Below are 6,653 nucleotides of genomic sequence, written 5' to 3' on the forward strand. Positions count from 1 at the left end.
GTATATAATGGGATAGTATGGTAAGCCTATGTATATAATGGGATAGTATGGTAAGCCTTTGTGTATATAATGGGATAGTATGGTAAGCCTATGTATATAATGGGATAGTATGGTAAGGCTATGTATATAATGGGATAGTATGGTAAGGCTATGTATATAATGGGATAGTATGGTAAGGCTATGTATATAATGGGATAGTATGGTAAGCCTATGTATATAATGAGATCGTATGGTAAGGCTATGTATATAATGGGATAGTATGGTAAGCCTATGTATATAATGAGATAGTATGGTAAACCTATGTATATAATGGGATAGTATGGTAAGGCTATGTATATAATGGGATAGTAGGGTAAGCCTATGTATATAATGGGATAGTATGGTAAGCCTATGTATATATAAAGGGATAGTAGGGTAAGCCTATGTATATATAAAGGGATAGTATGGTAAGCCTATGTATATAAAGGGATAGTATGGTAAGCCTATGGCCCTGATTCAGAGCCGGACGCTCTGACAGAGCGCTCGCTCTGAATCAGGGCCGGGTTGTTGTTTTTTTTAGAACGGCCTCATGGCCGCTTGCATAGCTGTGGGTGACCACCCACAGCTACAGCGAGCGGCCATGATGATGGTCGCGATGGTCAAGACCACCGCGACCATCGGGTTTGCGACGAGATCCTTGTGGTAGGGTCTAGTAGCCACAAGCCCCAGAGAGATTTTGGCTCTAACAGAGCCGGAATCTCTCCACTGACATCACGAGTGATGTCAGTGGGGCCGCCCCCAAACGACAGGCGTTCTCATGGTAAGCCTATGTATATAATGGGATAGCATGGTAAGCCTATGTATATAATGGGATAGTAGGGTAAGCCTATGTGTATAATAGGATAGTATGGTAAGCCTATGTATATAATGGGATAGCATGGTAAGATTATGTATATAATGGGATAGCATGGTAAGTCTATGTGTATAATGGTATAGTATGGTAAGCCTATGTGTATATAATGGGATAGCATGGTAAGCCTATGTATATATTGGGATAGTATGGTAAGCCTATGTGTACAATGAGATAGCATGGTAATCCTATGTATATACAGGGATAGTATGGTGAGCCTATGTGTATAATGGGATAGTATGATAAGCCTATGTATATAAAGGGATAGTATGGTAAGCCTATGTATATAATGGGACAGCATGGTAAGCTTATGTGTATAATGGTATAGTATGGTAAGCCTATGTGTATATAATGGGATAGTATGGTAAGCCTATGTATATATTGGGATAGTATGGTAAGCCTATGTGTATAATGGGATAGTATGGTAAGCCTATGTATATAATGAGATAGTATGGTAAGCCTATGTGTATAATGGTATAGTATGGTAAGCCTATGTGTATAATGAGATAGTATGGTAAGCCTATGTGTATAATGGTATAGTATGGTAAGCCTATGTGTATAATGAGATAGTATGATAAGCCTATGTGTATAATGAGATAGTATGGTAAGCCTATGTGTATAATGGTATAGTATGGTAAGCCTATGTGTATAATGAGATAGTATGATAAGCCTATGTGTATAATGAGATAGTATGGTAAGCCTATGTGTATAATGGGATAGCATGGTAAGCCTATGTGTATAATGAGATAGCATGGTAAGCCTATGTATATATAATGAGATAGTATGGTAAGCCTATGTGTACAATGAGATAGCATGGTAAGCCTATGTATATATAATGAGATAGTATGATAAGCCTATGTGTATAATGGGATAGTATGGTAAGCCTATGTGTATAATGGGATAGTATGGTAAGCCTATGTATATAATGAGATAGTATGGTAAGCCTATGTATATATAAAGGGATAAAATGATAAGCCTATGTGTATAATGGGATAGTATGGTAAGCCTATGTGTATAATGGGATAGTATGGTAAGCCTATGTATATAATGAGATAGTATGGTAAGCCTATGTGTATAATGAGATAGTATGGTAAGCCTATGTATATAAAGGGATAGCATGGTAAGCCTATGTATATATAATGAGATAGTATGGTAAGCCTATGTGTATAATGAGATAGTATGGTAAGCCTATGTGTATAATGGGATAGCATGGTAAGTCTATGTGTATTATGAGATAGTATGGTAAGCCTATGTGTATAATGGTATAGTATGGTAAGCCTATGTATATATAATGAGATAGTATGGTAAGCCTATGTATATAATGAGATAGTATGGTAAGCCTATGTATATAATGAGATAGTATGATAAGCCTATGTGTATAATGGGATAGTATGGTAAGCCTATGTGTATAATGGGATAGTATGGTAAGCCTATGTATATAATGAGATAGTATGGTAAGCCTATGTATATATAAAGGGATAAAATGATAAGCCTATGTGTATAATGGGATAGTATGGTAAGCCTATGTGTATAATGGGATAGTATGGTAAGCCTATGTATATAATGAGATAGTATGGTAAGCCTATGTGTATAATGAGATAGTATGGTAAGCCTATGTATATAAAGGGATAGCATGGTAAGCCTATGTATATATAATGAGATAGTATGGTAAGCCTATGTGTATAATGAGATAGTATGGTAAGCCTATGTGTATAATGGGATAGCATGGTAAGTCTATGTGTATTATGAGATAGTATGGTAAGCCTATGTGTATAATGGTATAGTATGGTAAGCCTATGTGTATAATGGTATAGTATGGTAAGCCTATGTATATATAATGAGATAGTATGGTAAGCCTATGTATATAATGAGATAGTATGGTAAGCCTATGTATATAATGAGATAGTATGATAAGCCTATGTGTATAATGAGATAGTATGGTAAGCCTATGTATATAATGAGATAGTATGGTAAGCCTATGTATATAATGAGATAGTATGATAAGCCTATGTGTATAATGAGATAGTATGGTAAGCCTATGTGTATTATGAGATAGTATGGTAAGCCTATGTGTATAATGAGATAGTATGGTAAGCCTATGTATATAATGAGATAGTATGATAAGCCTATGTGTATAATGAGATAGTATGGTAAGCCTATGTGTATTATGAGATAGTATGGTAAGCCTATGTGTATTATGAGATAGTATGGTAAGCCTATGTGTATAATGAGATAGTATGGTAAGCCTATGTGTATAATGAGATAGTATGGTAAGCCTATGTGTATAATGAGATAGTATGGTAAGCCTATGTATATAATGGGATAGCATGGTAAGCCTAAGCAGTTACTGTATAAGATTAGAGGAAAACTCAGGTCCATTGCTGTGCTAGTGCTATTTCCATGCAGAGCAGATCACTATTGTCCATGGAACAGAAGTAGATTACGGACTTGCTGGGGTGTGATTATTTTCAAGCATTTTAGAATAAGCCCCAGTGATTTGTAGATACATCTGTGATATGAAGTCACCAAACCATGGGGTCAATTTAACAATTATCGCAGTATTTCCACGAAAACTAACATTCCTTATCGCCGCATAACGCAGGGATTAGAAATGCGCTTCGGGAGCGATGCACTGAGGGGCGGCAGCCGGGACATGGGCAATAATCACACAGTACTGATATATAACGCTATCACTTTACTTCCAGGTGCAAATACAGCCAAACACCTGGGCATGTACAGACATCCAGCTATACATGTGCAATGGCAGCACAATCAGCTCCAGCCCACCGGGGAGGGGATGGAAGATCCCTCTTCAGCTGGGTTGCTCCATAGAGGTAAGCGGGGTACCACCTGCTCCATATCCCGTGCCTTCTGCAGACAAGCTCCAAAATCTTTTGACTTTTGGAGTTTGTTAAATTCTACTACTGCAATGTTCCCATGGGATGCAGTCAGGACGCCGACGGTCTAAATGCTGACCGCTGGCTTTCCGACTGTGCAATCCCGTCAGGGGACTAATGATAGGCGTCGAAAAACCGACACCTATCATTATCCCTACGCTGGGAACCCAACGCCCGGCATACGGAACGAAGGTAAGCCGGGCGGCAGGCGTGGACAGCCGCAGGAGGGGAGGAATAGGTTAGGGGCTCCCAGGAGGAACTTAGGGTTAGGCACCCCCTGAGAGGGTTAGGGTTAAGATAGGGGAAGGGGGGGGTTAGGGTTTGGTACCTCTGGGGGGAGGTCAGGGGTAGGCACCCCCCGAGAGGGCTAGGATTAGGCTGCGGGGAAGGGGGGGAGGTTAGGTTTAGGCACTAACGTGGGGGGGGGTTAGGGTTAGGCACTAGGGGGGGTTAGGGGGGGAGGGGGTTAGGTTAGTTAGTATATTTACCTGTCGGACATAGATCCGGCGGTCATTGATACCGATCCCGTTCCATCGCAAACATCGCAGGCTAGGATCACCATCGCAAACATCGCAGGCTGGGATCACCATCGCAAGCATCGCAAGCTGGGATCACCATCGCAAGCATCGCAGGCTGGGATCACCATCGCAAGCATCGCAGGCTGGGATCACCATCGCAAGCATCGCAGGCTGGGATTCACCATCGCAAGCATCGCAGGCTGGGATCACCATCGCAAGCATCGCAGGCTGGGATCACCATCGCAAACATCGCAGGCTGGGATCACCATCGCAAACATCACAGGCTGGGGTCACCATCGCAAACATCACAGGCTGGGATCACCATCGCAAACATCACAGGCTGGGATCACCATCGCAAACATCGCAGGCTGGGATCACCATCGCAAACATCGCAGGCTGGGATCACCATCGCAAACATCGCAGGCTGGGATCACCATCGCAAACATCGCAGGCTGGGATCACCATCGCAAACATCGCAGGCTGGGATCACCATCGCAAACATCGCAGGCTGGGATCACCATCGCAAACATCTCAAGCTGGGATCACCATCGCAAACATCGCAAGCTGGGATCACCATCGCAAACATCGCAAGCTGGGATCACCATCGCAAACATCGCAGGCTGGTATCACCACCGCAGACATCGCGGTGATTGCTCCTTCGGTCAGGCTGCGGGAGATGAAGCTTCCCGCAACCTGATGGGAGCTGGTCACTTAAAAGGCTAGGAATCTGCATGCGCTGATGCAGACCCTGGCCTCGTTCCTCCCGGAAAACGGGGGCTGGCCCTCGCGCCACCCCCCAAACGCCGCAGTCAATCATGATGCCACTTAGGGGGTCTGCGAGCATAATCACAGGACCCGTTCTGCACATGCACAGAATGGGTCATTTCATGCAGCTGCTATTAGTGATTTACCGCTATTATCAGGGAAACCACCACAACGTGACATACGGCATAACACACGCAGTGGCTCTGAAACAACATGGCATAATACCAGGGCCGGTGCTAGGGTGCTCGGAGACCCCCTGAAAACAAAATTTGAGCCCTCCTACAAATATGTCTTCTTGACAGGTCTCTTTACAATGTTTCATATTTTCAAATGTAATGTGCAGTATGATATAAGTGATGTGCCTCCTGCATCTGTACTCACCTCGTTTATTGGTGCAATTAAAAGATGGTAACAAACTAAAATGTGCCCCCCCTATTTTACATTTTACCATTTTATACACTTTGGGGGCGATTCAGCTTAGGACGGAATTGCAAAGCTGCACGCAGGCTGGCCGGCTTGCGTCCGTGGACGCAGCCCATTTGCCACTCACTCAGTCAGTCAGAGGCAATGAACGGGCTGTGGCCCTGATTCAGAGCCGGACGCTCTGACAGAGCGCTCGCTCTGAATCAGGGCCATCCCTCTTACTTTTTGGAGAGGCCTCCTGGCCGCTCGCTTAGCTGTGGGTGACCACCCACAGCTATAGCGAGCGGCCAAAATGATGGTTGCGATGGTCAAGACCACCGTGACTATCGGGCTTGCGACGAGACCCTTGCGGTAGGGTCTCGCTGCCACAAGCCCTGGAGTGCTTTTGGCTCTATCAGAGCCAAAAGCACTCCCACTGACATCACTAGCGATGTCAGTGGGGCCGGTCCCAGACGGTAGGCGTTCCCATGGGAACGCCTTCGTCCGGGCCAGCCACGCCCCCGGCACGCCCAGCAAAGGGTGCGTGTTGTCAATCACCATCGACAGCACGCCCCCTTTGGTGCGAGACCCATAATGACGGCTTGGCCGTCGTTATTTGGGTCTCGCGCATGCGCACGACGGAGCCGCATCCGTCGTGCGCATGCGCACTTGGGCAACATCGACCCACTTGCGAGCGCTCAGCGCTCGCGAGCGGGTCTGAATCAGGCCCTGTGTGCGGTCATGCAGGACCCATTCTGCACATTCCAACTTATCATTTCCAAATTAAGATGAAAGTACATTAAAAAAAATAAAACAAATGGACTTTCATGATATGTAATTAAGAGGCTCGAAGTGTATCATGAAACAACCGTTATCCATTAGGGTTTCATAATGACTACAAGAGAAAACGGACTACGACCAAAATACAGATGTGCCCTCTTGCATCATACAATCCTATGCGTTTGCGGGCACAGGACTCGCACCATGCGAGGCGCGACTTACCACACAAGCGGCAAAGGTGCAACATCTGTACTATATACAACAATTGCTACACCAGTTGGCAACAGGACTGAAGTGAACATTAGGCCCACTTACCGACCTCAGTCACCTACCCCGAACCCTGTGCAAGGATACAAAGTAAGAGATTAATAATTCTACAGTTAAACTCCAACTCCTGGAACA

This window comes from Taudactylus pleione, unplaced genomic scaffold (assembly GCF_031769625.1).
Source record: "Taudactylus pleione unplaced genomic scaffold, aTauple2 ptg000278l, whole genome shotgun sequence".
Taxonomy (NCBI): Eukaryota; Metazoa; Chordata; class Amphibia; order Anura; family Myobatrachidae; genus Taudactylus; species Taudactylus pleione.